The sequence below is a fragment of the Staurois parvus genome, unplaced genomic scaffold (genome assembly GCF_062004578.1).
Source record: "Staurois parvus isolate SC_StPar_1 unplaced genomic scaffold, SC_StPar_1.0 ptg000574l, whole genome shotgun sequence".
Classification (NCBI taxonomy): domain Eukaryota; kingdom Metazoa; phylum Chordata; class Amphibia; order Anura; family Ranidae; genus Staurois; species Staurois parvus.
In genome coordinates this window covers 2836330-2852600 of record NW_028318370.1, presented here as the reverse complement: position 1 = coordinate 2852600, position 16271 = coordinate 2836330, and the positions used below count along the sequence as shown (strand labels likewise).

Here is a 16271-nt window from a genome sequence, read left to right as displayed (position 1 = left end):
CTGCATCTGGTGTGAACCAGCCCTCAAAGTACTTTTGAACACAAGTCATCAAATGTACCGATGAGAATCTTTATAGGAATGTTCGTTCTAAATTCTACTAGCGTATGGCCAGCTTTGCATCAAAGCCAAGACCTTCATCCTGCAATTACAGCAAATCAATCCCACCTTACTGTCTAAAACTATTCTTGACCACAACTCTTTCTGCTTCCCTCCATATCTCAGCAGTGCAACTCTAAAATCCTCATCTCCTGTAGGGTTAGGTCTCCACAACAAGCCTCTTCTGTTTCCTTTTAGTCTATAGCCCATCCACTGCCTCTCCCCATATGCAAGACTTTTCTATCCAGAAGTACTCTTCATGAGGAACACATTGTCTTCACATAACCATACAGCGCGGCCCAAGCTCTTTACAACCCAAAACATTGATCTATACCAGAGGTCTCTAAACTTCCTAAACAAAGAGCCAGTTTACTGTCCTTGACTTTAGGGGGTCTGGAGTGTGGCCTGCGGGAATACAAATTGTCCTAGCGTCAGTGGGAGTAAACAATGTATTTTAGGTATTAGGAGGAGGAATAGTGCCCCATCATTGGTATCAGTGGGAGGAATAGTGCCCCATCATTGGTATCAGTGGGAGGAATAGTGCCCCATCATTGGTGTCAGTGGGAGGAATAGTGCCCCATCATTGGTGTCAGTGGGAGGAATAGTGCCCCATCATTGGTGTCAGTGGGAGGAATAGTGCCCCATCATTGGTGTCAGTGGGAGGAATAGTGCCCCATCATTGGTGTCAGTGGGAGGAATAGTGCCCCATCATTGGTGTCAGTGGGAGGAATAGTGCCCCATCATTGGTGTCAGTGGGAGGAATAGTGCCCCATCATTGGTGTCAGTGGGAGGAATAGTGCCCCATCATTGGTGTCAGTGGGAGGAATAGTGCCCCATCATTGGTATTAGTGGGAGGAATAGTGCCCCATCATTGGTATCAGTGGGAGGAATAGTAACCCATCATTGGTATCAGTGGGAGGAATAGTAACCCATCATTGGTGTCAGTGGGAGGAATAGTGCCCCATCATTGGTATCAGTGGGAGGAATAGTGCCCCATCATTGGTGTCAGTGGAAGGAATAGTGCCCCATCATTGGTATCAGTGGGAGGAATAGTGCCCCATCATTGGTATCAGTGGGAGGAATAGTAACCCATCATTGGTATCAGTGGGAGGAATAGTGCCCCATCATTGGTATCAGTGGGAGGAATAGTGCCCCATCATTGGTATCAGTGGGAGGAATAGTGCCCCATCATTGGTGTCAGTGGGAGGAATAGTGCCCCATCATTGGTGTCAGTGGGAGGAATAGTGCCCCATCATTGGTGTCAGTGGGAGGAATAGTGCCCCATCATTGGTATTAGTGGGAGGAATAGTGCCCCATCATTGGTATCAGTGGGAGGAATAGTAACCCATCATTGGTGTCAGTGGGAGGAATAGTGCCCCATCATTGGTATCAGTGGGAGGAATAGTGCCCCATCATTGGTATCAGTGGGAGGAATAGTGCCCCATCATTGGTGTCAGTGAGAGGAATAGTGCCCCATCACTGGTATCAGTGGGAGGAATAGAGCACAGTTATTGGTGTCAGAAGCAGGAATACTGCCCCACTGTTGGTGTCAGTGAGAGGAATAGTATCTTGTGTCCATGGAAGGAATGGACAAAAAGGGCTGGATAAAGGAAAGCAAAGGGCTGCATGCAGCCCCCGGGCCGCAGTTTGGAGCCCACTGATCTACACTAAAAATCAAAACGACCCTCCTTTCATATACTTCAACAAATGGATTTCAAGTCTTCCACAAAACAAAACAAATCTGTACCCTCCACACACCAAATATACTAAGACCTCAGTCATTCATACCACAGCTTCCCATCCATCTTGCATGAAGCTCAAAGTTCCACTTTCCACATGCCTCTCACACTTGCAGCAGTCCTTAATCTCCTCAATTGCTCTTACTTTCTCCTTCCTATATACAAGTTAAGGGGTCTGACCCTCTACAGACACAATAAAGACGGCAATTTCTTCACTCTCAAACACCTCATATACCATACACACAGACATCCTGCCATGTCCATGCACAAGGCTCCTTGTGACCAGACACAGTAACAGGTATAGCTAAATGTCCAACTCCATGCTTTCCATGTCCTCCAGTTAACATATTTCTCTCACACAGATTCCTAGGTTTCCTTTATATACTATTGCAAGAGATATGTGTCCGTTTCAGCTCCCAATTACCCCACACAAGAGATGTTTCCCTATTTAAAGTGGAACTACACTGTATCTGAGCACCACAAACCAAAAATGCTATTTAATTCATTTTTAATATTCAAAGCTAGGGATGCACCATTACCAGCATCAATATCAATGCCAATACAGAGTATTTTCACGAGTGCTTGTGAAAATACTCCCAATACCTTAACTCAGTGTTTCGCAACCTTTTTTCAGTCAAGGCACCCTTTAAAATTATAGACAGTCCCGAGGCACCCTTTAAAATTATGGACAGTCCCGAGGCACCCTTTAAAATTATGGACAGTCCCGAGGCACCCTTTAAAATTATAGACAGTCCCGAGGCACCCTTTAAAATTATAGACAGTCCCGAGGCACCCTTTAAAATTATGGACAGTCCCGAGGCACCCTTTAAAATTATGGACAGTCCCAAGGCACCCCAGTCTAAAATGGGGTGACTCAAGACTGTCAATCATTTTAAAAGGGCACCCCATTCTAAAATGTGAAACTATTCTAATCGTTTTATATAACGCAGCAACATCCACACATGGAGGACACCCAACATTAGAGGTGATTTATTCTTCCAAAGAAAATACACTTTTGCACAATGGTACTGACTAGTATTCCAGTGTTTCTCCTCTCCCTCAGTTTTTATCCATCACTGACCCCAGCACTGATAGAGGGGCAGGAGAGGGTCAAACTAGAATGCTGTGCAGGCAGCGGACATCCTCCTTATCAACTGATGATGTCATTGGTTGCAGGACGCCAGTGGCTAGAAGGTTATAATGGTGCACAATGAAGACCTGTGGCTTTGTATAACTAAAAGGCGGGCTTGTTCCACCCACTGGCTTGTAGACAAGTTTTGGGCAATTTTTAGACATTTTGCCAAGGCATCCCTGAAGAAACCTCAAGGCACCCCTGAAGACACCTCAAGGCACCCCTGAAGACACCTCAAGGCACCCCTGAAGACACCCCTGAAGACACCTCAAGGCACCCTGGAAAGGCTGCCTTAACTGATATTTTGCGCTGCAATTTGTCTTAATGATCAGATGCCGTCTAGCCCGAACTGTCATCACTGCAAAGAGAGGAAAGAAAGCGGTTGAGATTTCAAATCCCCGCTTTCTCTCTTCTCTTACTACTGACATTCAGCATGAGATGCCTGCAGGGAGGTTTCCCACACCACTCCTGTGTGAACTCAGGCTAAGAAAAGTCTGGGTTCACACAGAAGCAGTGGGGAAAACACATGCAATTTGGACAGGAATCGCATTCTTGTTCAAATCGCATGCAATTCTTTGCGGTGCAATTTCCGTCCATTAACGCAAATCACACCGCAAAGTATTGGTACACGGTATCGGCGAGCACTTGACCAAAAGTATCAGTACTCATACTTGCCGATAAAAAAAAAAAATGGTTACCGGTGCATCCATATTCAAAGCAAAATCCCCCCCATCCATCGATGTCTACATGCTTTATTTTGCTGAGAAATCATTTAGAAAAACACTCCCTGGCATTACTGGCAGTGGCCATCTTGAATAAGGGCAAATGATTCACGTATCATTTACTTCCTGTAATCCATCTGTCCTTAACTCAGGCATAGACTGAGCAGAGAGCCCTCCCTCCCAAAGTCTACTGGGATTTAGGACATCATTTGCCTAGGCCTGGAAGTACTCCCCCCAACACAGGACATATGTCCCTATGCCAGGTCCCATGAGTCTTCACACAGCAGATAGGTCTCTATGAAAGATACCCGTACACAGGAGATAGGTATGTACTTAGGTATGTCCCTAAGTCAGGTCCATTCTTAACCCACACAGCATAGATGTTCCTCTGTCCTCACACACATACACAAGATATGTCATGATGTCAGGTCTTCTTTGTCCCTACAAATACAGAAGATACATCCCCATGTCAATCCCCCCTTTTCCCTAAAATGGAGATATGCCAAGTCCTCTCTTTCGCCTATACCCACTTGCCGACCGCACATAGCCGAAAGACGGCTTCACCGCGGCCGGCCAGTTCTGAGTGGACGTCATATGACGTCCTCCCAGAACGCGCTCTCCTGCGCGCCCCAGGGGGCGCGCACCCGGCGATCTCCGTGATCGCTGTGTCCTACGGACACAGCTGATCACGTGATGTGGTGAAAGGCCGATCCCACCGGCCTTTTACCACGTGATCAGCGGTGTCCAATGACACGCTGATCACAGGAAAATGCAAGTGCCGGTTCTCGGCTGCACTTTCCTCACGCTGTCAGATCGTGAGGAAAGTACTGCCGAGAACCGGCAGTTGTCAGAGCGGGGATCGGCACCGATCATCAGGGCACTGATGATCAGTGCCCTGATGATCGGTGCCCAGCAGTGACCCCCGCAAGTTCCGATCAGCAGTGCGCCCACTAGCCCCGCCCACCCATTCCCAGCAGTGCCCCCACCTGTGCCCAGCAGTGCCCCCACCTGTGCCCAGCAGTGCCCCCACCTGTGCCACTCTGCAGTGCCCCCACCTGTGCCCAGAAGTGCCACCTACATGTGCCCAGCAGTGCCACCCACCTGTGCCCACCCACCTGTGCCCACCAGTGCCACCCACCTGTGCCCACCAGTGCCACCCACCTGTGCCCACCCACCAGTGCTGTCCACCAGTGCCACCCACCAGTGCTGCCAGTCAGTGCCACCAGTCAGTGCCCAGGGGTTGTGCCAGTCAGTGCCGCCAGTCAGTGCCCAGAAGTGATGCCAGTCAGTGCCGTCTATCAGTACCCATCATCAGTGTCACCTATCAGTGCCGCCTATCAGTGCTGCATATCAGTGCCGCCTATCCGTGACCCCTAATTAGTGCTGTCCATCAGTGCCGCCTATCCGTGCCACCTCATTAGTACTGCCTATCAGTGCCCTTTAGTGCTGCCTATCAGTGCCCATCAGTGCCGCCTATCAGTGCCCATCAGTGCCGCCTCATCAACGCAAATCAGTGAAGGAGAAAAAATACCTGTTTGAAAAATTTTATAAAAGAAACAAATAAACTTTTTTTTTTTTTAATTTTTTGCACTTTTTTTAATTTATAGCGCAAAAACTAAAGCGCCCAGTGGCGATTAAATACCACCAAAAGAAAGCTCTATTTGTGAGAAAAAAATGATCAAAATTTCATATGGGTACAATGTTGCATGACCGCGCAATTGTCAATCAAAGTGCGGCAGCGCTGAAAGCTGAAAATTGGCCTGGTAAGGAAGGGGGTATAAGTGCCCGGTAGGCAAGTGGATACACAAGATATACTGATCAGCCACACAGTTATGATGATCCCCCTAATATTGAGTAGGTCCCCCTTTTGCCACCAAACAGCCCTGTCCTGTAAAGGCATGGTCACTAACAGACCTCTGAAGTTATTCTGTGGTATCTGGCACCAAGCCGTCAGTAGCCAAATCTTCAGGTCCTGTAAATTGCAAGGTGAGGCGTCCATAGATTGCACTTATTTTTTCCAGCACATCCCACAGATGCTCAATGGATTGAGAGATCTGGATAATCTGGAGGCCAAGTCAACACTTCAAATTCACTGTTGTGTTCCTCAAACAATTATTGACCCATTTTTGCAGTGTGGCAGGGTGCATTATCCTGCTGAAAGAGGTCACTGCCATCAGGGAATACCATGAAGGGGTGTACTTGGTTGGCAACAATGTTTAGATAGGTGGTACTTGTCAAGTAACATCCACATAAATGGCAAGACCCGAGGTTTCCCAGCAGAACATTGCCCGAAGCATCCCACTGCCTCCAATGGCTTGTGTTCCTCCCATACTGCATCCTGGTGCCATCGCTTCCTCAGAAAGGAGACATGTGCACCCAGCCATCCATATGATTTAAAGAAAACCATGATTCGTCAGACCAGGCCACCTTCTTGCATTGCTCCGCAGTCCAGTCCTGAAGCTCACATACTCATTGCTAGCTCTGGACACAGGTCAGCATTGGCATCCTGAGCAGTCTGCGGGTACAAAGCCCCATACACCACAAACTGGGATGCCAAACCTCAGGGACAACATGTTTACTTGCAGCTGAAAATATCGCACCAACTTTAGGATGTCACTAATCAGATAATCAGTGTTACTCACTTAACCTGTCAGTGGTCATAATGTTATGGCTGATCGTTGTAGGTCTCTATGGTAGGTCCTCTCTGTCTGCAGCATAACAGATTTGTCCCTATGCAAGGCACCCTCAGGTAAAATGCAGAATACATCCTCTGTGACCGCACACACAAGAAATATGTCCTATCGTCAGGTCCTCTTTGTACCCTCAAATACAGGAGATAGCTCCCCTTGCCAATTCCCTTTTTTCCTATGTGTCAGGTCTTCTCTGCCCTCACACACACTCAGGTCATGTCCCTATGCATGGTCCACTCAAACAAAGATAAGTCCCCCTGTCAGGTCCCCTTTTTCCTCAAACAGGGGATGTGTCCCCCTGCCAGGTCCCCTCTGTCCTCACACACGGGGGATGCGTCCCCCTGCCAGGTCCCCTCTGTCCTCACACACGGGGGATGCGTCCCCGTGTCAGGTCCCCTCTGTCCTCACACACGGGGGATGAGTCCCCGTGTCAGGTCCCCTCTGTCCTCACACACGGGGGATGCGTCCCCGTGTCAGGTCCCCTCTGTCCTCACACACGGGGGATGCGTCCCCGTGTCAGGTCCCCTCTGTCCTCACACACGGGGGATGCGTCCCCGTGTCAGGTCCCCTCTGTCCTCACACACGGGGGATGCGTCCCCGTGTCAGGTCCCCTCTGTCCTCACACACGGGGGATGCGTCCCCGTGTCAGGTCCCCTCTGTCCTCACACACGGGGGATGCGTCCCCGTGTCAGGTCCCCTCTGTCCTCACACACGGGGGATGCGTCCCCGTGTCAGGTCCCCTCTGTCCTCACACACGGGGGATGCGTCCCCGTGTCAGGTCCCCTTTGTCCTCATACACATGGGATGCATCCTCGTGTCATGTCCTTTCTGTCCTCATACACATGGGATGAATCCCCGTGTCAGGTCCCCTCTCTCCTCATACACAGTAGATACGTCCCTGTGTCAGGTCCCCTCTGTCCTCATGCACAGGAAGTATGTCCTTGTGCCAAGTGCCTTCTGCCCTCAAACACAGGAGATACATCCCTGTGTCCAGTTCCTTCTGTCCTCATGTGCAGGACTTATGTCCTTGTGTCCGGTGCCTTCAGCCCCTGCGTCTGGTCCTCTCTGCACCCAAACAACAGAAATGTCCCTATGTCAGGTTCCCTGTGTTTACACACATACATGATATAGGTTATGATGATAGGTACTCTCTGTTCCCACAAATACAGATCTAACCCTATGCCAGGCCACATCTGTCCACACACAGGAGGTATGTACCTGTGCTAGGTCTTCTCTATGCATACACAGGAGATAACGTCCTACGGAATGTCACCTAACATAGGAGATATGTCCCTATGTCAGATCTTGTCTGTCCTAACACAGGAGATATGCCCGTGTCCCCATACACAAAACAAGCAATATCTCATGATGCCAGGTACCCTCTGTCTTCAGAAACACAGGAGATGTGTCCTTATGAGATGTCTTCTCGATCCCCACAAGGGAAGTCAGGTTCTCTCTGTACTCAAACTGGAGATGCATCCCTATGTCAGGTTTTCTCTGCACTCACAGTACAAAAATGTCGCTATATCAGGTCACAAACACACACTTTCTGTCCCCACAAATGCGGGAGATATGTCCCTATGCCAGGTTCCCTCTCTTACCACGAACATTCAATTCTTCTCTGTCCCCAAACACAAGCTATGTCCTTATGTCTGGTACTTTCTGCACCCACACAGGAGTTATTGCCCTACGGAATGTCCCATCACATAGGGGACAAGTCCCTATGCCAGATACCTTCAGGTCCCACACTTGAGAAGAGGACCTATTTGCCACCACAAAGGAGATACGTCCCTATGTCAGGTCTTCTCTGCTCCCACACACAGAAGATAAGGGCCTCCTGATATCCACAGAGATACAGTGGGGGAAATTATTTGATTCCCTGCAGATTTTGTAAGTTTGCCCACTTACAAAGAGATGAAGGGTCTATGTTTTTTATCATAGGTGTATTTTAAACGATAGAGACCAAAAATCCAGAAAAAACACACAATACAATGTTATAAATTGAGTTGCAGTTTAGTGAGTAAAATAAGTATTTGATCCCCTACCAACCAATAATTCTGGCTCCCAAAGACTGGATATGCGCTCATGTGGTACACAGATTAGTCCTGTCAATTTAAGAAGGTGCTCCTAACGACAACAACTCGTTATGTGTATAAAAGACACCTGTCCACAGAATATATTTCTTGGGCACCACCATGGGTAAGACCAAAGAGCTGTCAAAGGACTTCAGGGACAAGATTGTAGACCTGCACAAGGCTGGAATGGGCTACAAGACCACCAGCAAAAAGCTTGGTGAGAAGGAGACAACTGTTGGATCGGAACAGTTTGGATTATTTGCAAATGGAAGAAATATAGAATAACAGTCAATCGCCCTCACTCTGGAGCTCCGTGCAAGATTTCACCTCATGGGGTAAGGATGATCATGAGAAAAGTGAGGGACCAGCCCAGAACTACACAAGAGGAGCTTGTGAATGATCTCAAGGCAGTTGGGGCCACAGTCACCAAACAAACCATTGGTAACAAGACGCCGCCATGGATTGAAATCCTGCAGCGCCCGCAAGGTCCCCCTCCTCAAGAAGGCACATGTACAGGCACGTCTTGCCAATAAACATCTAAATGATTCAGAGAAGGATTGGGAGAAAGTGCTGTTGTCAGATGAGACCAAAATTCAGCTCTTTGACGTTTACTTGCCATGTTTGGAGGAAGAAAAATGCTGACTATGACCCCAAGAACACCATCCCTACAGTCAAGAACGGAGGTGGAAACATTGGGCTTTATTTAGTAAAGCTGGAAGGGGAAAATCAGGTTCACTTCTGCATAGGAACCAATCAGCTTCCAGGTTTTATTGCCAAAGCTTAATTGAACAAGCTGAGGTGGTTAAAAGCTGACTGGCTACCATGAACAGCTGCACCAGATTCTGAGTGAACCAGCTTTAGTAAATCTCCTCCCATTATGCTTTGGGGCTGTTTCTCTGCTAAAGGTACAGACCGAATTTGCTGCATTGAGGGGCCAATGGACGGGGCCATGTATCGTAAAATCTTGGATGTGAACCTTCTTCCCTCAGCCAGAACACTGAAGATGGGTCATGGATGGGTCTTCCAGCATGGCAGTGACCCAAAACATACCACCAAGGCAACAAAGGAGTGGTTCAAGAGGAAATACATTAACCACTTCAAGTCCGGAAGCTTTCACCCCCTTCCTGCCCAGGCCAATTTTCAGCTTTCAGCGCCATCACACTTTGAATGACAATTGCGCGGTCATGCAACACTGTACCCATATGAATTTTTTTAGCATTTTTTGAGACAGATAAAACTTTATTTTGGTGGTATTTATTCAACATGTATTTTTATTTTTTTGCTTTATAAATGAAAAAGTCTGAACATTTTGAAAAAAAAAAAAAAAGTGTTTTTCTTATAACAATTTGTAAATAAATAATCTTTGTTCATAAATCTTGGCCAAAATGTATTCAGCTATCTTTCTGGTAAAAAAAATAACACAAATTAGTCTATAACCAAAAATTATAATTTTTCTAAAATTCTTCTTACATTTTTATATTATTTGTTTTGTTTTTTAACATACTGTCACCCTAGCAGTACAGTGCCACCATGGTGACACTGTACTACTTCTGGGGGGTGAGGAAGATTTTTTTTTTTTTTGTTTTACACCTATTGCTTTTACACCCATAAAGGCTGTAAAAGCAATCATTTCTCCTTCTCTCTGACTGCATTCTTGAGAATGCAGCCATTGCGAAAATACTGAGAAATACTGTGAGAGCTGTGATTGGTCACAGCTTGTCACATGGTACAAGGCTGTTATGAATAGCTCTGTACCATGTGACCTCTCTGATCATTCACAGATTTCACACGTAGTAAGCAATGATGTCAGCAAGTGACATCCTGCTTGCTACTATTCATGATCGAGACCTCACACAGAGGTCCTGTACCGCGATCTGTGTTCTGCTGTGTCCCAGGGACACAGCGGGCACCGGATCGCAGTGCCGCGCGCTCACAGGCAGGGCATGCGGAGGCCGTTTATAAACGGCCACCTGCTCCTGCACTGCTCCCGTCCAGCCGTTTATGTACATGGGCCGGACGGGAAGTGGATAAGGTCATGGAGTGGCCTAGCCTTAATCCTATGGAACATTTAAGGAGGGAGCAGAAAACTTCAAGTTGCACAGCGATAGCTAAGAGACCTTAAGGATTTAGAGAAGATCTGTAAAGAAGAGTGGCTCAAAATCCCTCCTGAGATGTGTACAAACCTGCAACCAACTACAAGAAACATCTTACCTGTTTGCCAACAAGGGTTTCTCCACCAAGTATCAAGTCATGTTCTGCTTGGGGATCAAATACTTTACTCACTGAACTGCAGCTCAATTTATAACATTTGTATCGTGTTTTTCTGGATTTTTGGTTGATATTCTGTCTCTGATGTTTAAAACACACCTGTGATAAAAGTTATAGACTCTTCATTTCTTTGTAAGTGGGCAAACCTACAAAATCTGCATGGGATTAAATATGTTCCCCACTGTGTGCCTCTGTAAGGTCCTTACTGTCCTCACACACTGTGGATAGGGTCCCATGTTAGGTTCCCTCTGTCCCCAGGCCAATCCCCTTTATTCCTTATGTGTCAGGTCTCCTAAGTGCTCTGACCCCATACACAAGGTATGTCCCTATGCATGGTCCTCTCTGACTCCACAGAATGTCCCATCAGATCAGAAGATAAGTCCCCATATGCCAGGTATCCTCAGGTCCCACACAGGAGAATAAGATCTCCCTAGGCCAGGTCCTCTCTGTCCCTACAAAGAAAAGTAGGTACTGTCTGTACCAACACAAGAGATGAGTCCCTAGGTCTGTCAGGTCTCTTCAAACTCAGGTGATACATACCTGTGCTAGGTCACCTCTGTTCACACACATACATGACATATGTCATAACAGGTACTCTGTCCACACAAATACAGGAGAGAAGTCCCTATGTAAGGTACCCAATGATTCATCAGGCATGTGATGTCCCTATGTCAGGTCCTCTCTGTCCACATATAGGAGATATGTCCCTATGGAACGTCCGCTCACAGAGGAAATAAATCCCTATGCAAGGTACCCTCGGGTCCCTAGATCTATTCTGGCCCAACACAGAAAATTGCCACTTCCTCAAACTCAATCTTTCCAAAACTGAGCTCCTAGTATTCCCCCCAGCCCGTGCCCCCCCCTGACTTCTCCATCAAGATCAATAATACAACCATCAGTCCCTCCCCTCATGCCAGGGTACTAGGTGTAATCCTAGACTCCCATCTGTCCTTTCAGCCCCAAATCCAATCACTGACAAACTCATGTAGACTTCACCTCCACAACATCTCCAAGATACCTAACCCCGGAAACCACTAAGCAACTTATTCCCTCCCTTGTTATATCTCACCTTGACTATTGTAACTCCCTCCTCATTAGCCGACCTCATCGCAGGCTATCCCCTCTTCAGTCTTTCATGAATGCTGCTGCCAGACTTATCCACCTTACTAACCGTTCCATATCTGCCACCCCTCTCTGCCAATCCCTCCACTGGCCTCCACCCCTCTCTGCCAATCCCTCCACTGGCCTCCACTCAGTGCCCTCCACCCCTCTCTGCCAATCCCTCCACTGGCCTCCACTCAGTGTCCTCCACCCCTCTCTGCCAATCCCTCCACTGGCCTCCACTCAGTGTCCTCCACCCCTCTCTGCCAGTCCCTCCACTGGCCTCCACTCAGTGCCCTCCACCCCTCTCTGCCAATCCCTCCACTGGCCTCCACTCAGTGCCCTCCACCCCTCTCTGCCAATCCCTCCACTGGCTTCCCATTGCCCAATGGATAAAATTCAAAACACTAACACTGACGTATAAAGCCATTTATAACTCTGCCCCAAATTACATCACTGATCTTGTCTCCAAATATCACCCAAACAGTCCAGTCCGCTCCGCTCCTCGCAAGACCTCCTACTCTCTAGTTCCCTTGTCTCCTCCCTTGCTCGTCTCCAGGAATTCTCCGGGGCTTCCTCCATCCTCTGGAACTCCCTACCCCAATCTATCAGACTATTGCCTACTCTGTTAACTTTTAGGCGCACTCTGAAAACCTATCTCTTCAGGGAAGCCTACCCCGACCCCAGATAATACTGGAATCTTCTACTCTTCCAACCACTCCATCCCCCACAGTTACTACCTTTTGTACTACTAGCCCCTCCCTCCTGGATTGTAAGCTCCCAGGGCCCTCCTATCCCTCTTGTATTGAACTGTGTTGTTACTGTACTGTCTCCCACCATATTGTAAAGTGCTGAGAAAACTGTCGGCGCTATATAAATCCTGCATAATAATAATCTATTCTGGCCCAACACAGAAAATATGTCCCTATGGAACATCTTCTATGTCCTCATACAGGAAGTATGTCTCTATGCAAGGTCTTCTCCATCCCCACAGAGGAGATGGGTCCCTATATAAGGAACACTCATGAAAGAGAACAGATCTATTCTGCCCCAACACAAGAGATATGTCCCTATGTCAGGTCCCATCTGCCCTCACACATACCCCAGGCCAATCAAACCTCACACAGGAGAATCAACTCCTCTCTGTCACAAAGCACAAGCTATGTCCCTATGCAAGACCCTCTCTGTCCTCATACAGGAGGTATGTCCCTACAGAATGTCCCCTCACACAGGAGAGAAGTCCCTATGCCAGGTATTCTCAGGTTCCATGCAGAATAGGTTCTCTCAGACCTGACATTTATACACCAGATATCTCCTGATGCTCGGTCCTCTCTGTCCCTAGAAATACAAGAGATGTTCCCATGCTATGTCCTCTCTGTCCCCACACAAGAGAGAACTCACAGAATGTTCCATCACATAGGAGATATTTCCTTGTGCCAGGTACCCTAAGGTCCCGTACAGGAGAATAGGTCCTCTCTGCCCACACACGGGAGATACGTCCCTATGTCAGGTCCTCTTGGTCCCCAACAATGAAATCAGGCTCTTACTGTACTCACATAAAGAGATATGTCCCCATGTCAGGTCCTCTCTGTTTACACAAATACATGTTATATGTCATAATATGTACTCAGTCCTCACAGAAGATCTGTCCCTGTGCAACACCTTATAGGTCCTCATAAAGAAGAGGTGTCCCTGTGTAAGGTATTCTCATCCCACAGAGGAGCTAAATCCCTATGCCAGGTACACTCCGGTCCCATGCAGAATAGATCCTTTCTGCCCCCACACACATACAAGAGATGTCATGATACCCGACCCCCCCCCTGTCCCCAGAAACACAGGAGATATGTCCCTGTGCTGAGTCCTCTCCACACCCACATAAGGAAAAGTCCTTATGTCAGATCCGGTCTGTTTACACACGTCATATGTCATCTGTCCACACACAGGAGATATGTCCCTATGAAATGTCGTATATGTCCTCATACAGGAGAGAAGTCCCTGCGCAAGGTATCTTCAGGCCCCATACAGCAGAAAAGATCTATACTCTCCCAACACAGCAGATATGTCCTTATGCCAAGTCCCTACAGATGAGTCCCTACAAAAGGTATCAAGTCCCTTGCAGCAGAATACATCTATACTGTCCCAACACAGGAGACATGTCCTTATGCCAAGTCCCTACAAAAGGTATCCTCCAGTCCCATGCAGCAGGATACATCTATACGGTCCCAACACAGCAGACATGTCCCTATGAAAAGTTCCTACAGGTGAGTACCTACAAAACGTATCCTCAGGTCCCACCCAGCAGGAGAGATCTATTTTGTCCCAACACAAGAGATATGTCTTTATGCCAAATCCCTACAGATGAGTCCCTATGAAAGGTATCCTCAGGTCCCAACGAGCAGAAGAGATCTATTTCGTCCCAGCACAGGAGATAAGTCCCTACAAAAGGTATCCTCAGGTCCCATGCAGCAGAATACACGTATACTGTCCCAACACAGGAGACATGTCCTTAAACCAAGTCCCTACCGATAGGTCCCTATGAAAGGTATCCTCATGTCCCAACCAGCAGAATACATCTATACTGTCCCAACACAGGAGACATGTCCCTATGCCAAGTCCCTACAGAGGAGTCCCTATGAAAGGTATCCTCAGGTCTCATGCAGCAGAAGAGATCCATTTTGTTCCAACACAGGAGACATGTCCTTAAGCCAAGTCCCTACCGATAGGTCCCTACGCAACATATCCACAGGTCCCAACCAACAGAAGAGATCCATTTTGTCCCAACACAGGAAACATGTCCTTATGCCAAGTCCCTACAAAAAGGTATCCTCAGGTCCCATGCAGCAGAATTCATGTATACTGTCCCAACACAGAAGACATGTCCTTAAGCCAAGTCCCTACCGATAGGTCCCTACAAAATATATCCCCAGGTCCCATGCAGCAGAAGAGATCTATTTTGTCCCAACACAGGAGACATGTCCTTATGCCAAATCCCTACAGAGGAGTCCCTATGAAAGGTATCCTCATGTCCCAACCAGCAGAATACATCTATACTGTCCCAACACAGGCGACATGTCCCTATGCCAAGTCCCTACAGAGGAGTCCCTATGAAAGGTATCCTCATGTCCCAACCAGCAGAATACATGTATACTGTCCCAACACAGGAGACATGTCCTTAAGCCAAGTCCCTACCGATAGGTCCCTACAAAATATATCCCCAGGTCCCAACCAACAGAAGAGATCCATTTCGTCCCAACACAGGAGACATGTCCTTATGCCAAGTCCCTAGAGATGAGTCCCTATGAAAGGTATCCTCAGGTCCCAATCAGAATTGATGTATTCTGTCCCAACACAGGAGATATGTCCCTACAGAGGAGTCCCTATACAAGGTACCCCAAAAGGTCCTCCCCGCCCCCACATTGGAGCTATGTCATGTCAGGTCCTGTTTGCCCCCCAGGAATTGAGGAGCCCCCCCGGCCGATCCCTCTTGTTCCCCATGTGTCAGCTTCCCTCACTCAGGAGGCAAATCCCTACATCAGGTAGGTTTAGGCCCCACACAGGAGAAGCGGCCCTGACTGACCCCCCACACAGGGCAGGGGTCCCCCCCGTCACACACACGGTCCCCGCTCCCTCCCTCAGGCCTCGGCTCAGTCCCCTCACACACACCAGGCCCGGCTCCCTCCTAATACAGCAGGCCCGGCTCCCCTCCTCACTCACACAGCAGGCCTCAGGCCCTGTCCGCCGTCATTGCCCGGATGTGCGGCCTGCTCCAGTCCCGTCACTCACCGGCAGTAGCAGGACGAGGCGATCTCCCGCGCGGGGGGTGGTGGGTGATCCGAGGCAGTGTGTGTGGTGTTGGGGGAGGGGGGGTGAAATGTGACGCGCTCTCCGGGCTCTTCCTCGCTCTTCTCCTCACAGCCGGCAGTGCGGGCCGCTCGGCGGCAGCCGTAATCTCCCGCAGCCGCACACAGGCTCCATTGTCTTTTTTTTTTTTTTTCTCCTCAGCGATAGCAGCAGCACCTTCTCCTGCCCTCCCCCTTTCCGGCTCCTGCAAGTGGTGCCTTCCTCCTCCCCTCGCGCCGTGCCGCCGGGCCACGCCTCCACCCCTCAGCTCACCGGACACGCCCCGACATTCCCAGCTTCTCGCAGAGCGCCGCTCCGTCTGACACTCTGGGCACCGCCCACAGCGGCGGGGAGCGACACGCCCCCTCTATTTCACAGCAAAGGGGTTCGTGAGAGTCCTTTGGGCACGCCCAGCGCTAATAGGGCCCCGCCCACCCTGTCTGCCTGCTCTTCCTTTCTCTCTCTCCGGAGGAACATTCCACTCCGAGCCGAGAGCGCTCCCGCCTCCCCCCTCCGTTCCCGTGACCAGTGGTACCGCCCCACTCCCTCACCCCACCCCCCCATTCTCACTCTCCGCCTGCCCGCACTCTGCCCGGAGCCAGAGCCTG

At 48.9% G+C, this 16271-nt stretch overlaps 1 protein-coding gene across 4 annotated transcripts in view; it reads right to left on the bottom strand.

Annotated features, from left to right (window-relative positions):
- Positions 1 to 16271, bottom strand: part of BCL9 (BCL9 transcription coactivator) — a 448616-nt gene that overhangs the window by 129561 nt on the left and 302784 nt on the right. The window contains exon 1 of one of the 4 annotated variants that reach the window (XM_089691905.1): positions 15607 to 15915. The exons of 1 other annotated variant lie outside the window; for it this stretch is intronic. The gene's annotated coding sequence lies outside the window, so the exon portion shown is untranslated. Of the gene's footprint in view, positions 1 to 15537; positions 15916 to 16271 lie in introns of those variants that run through there. 2 more of the 4 variants (XM_089691904.1, XM_089691902.1) reach the window with 2 other exon arrangements.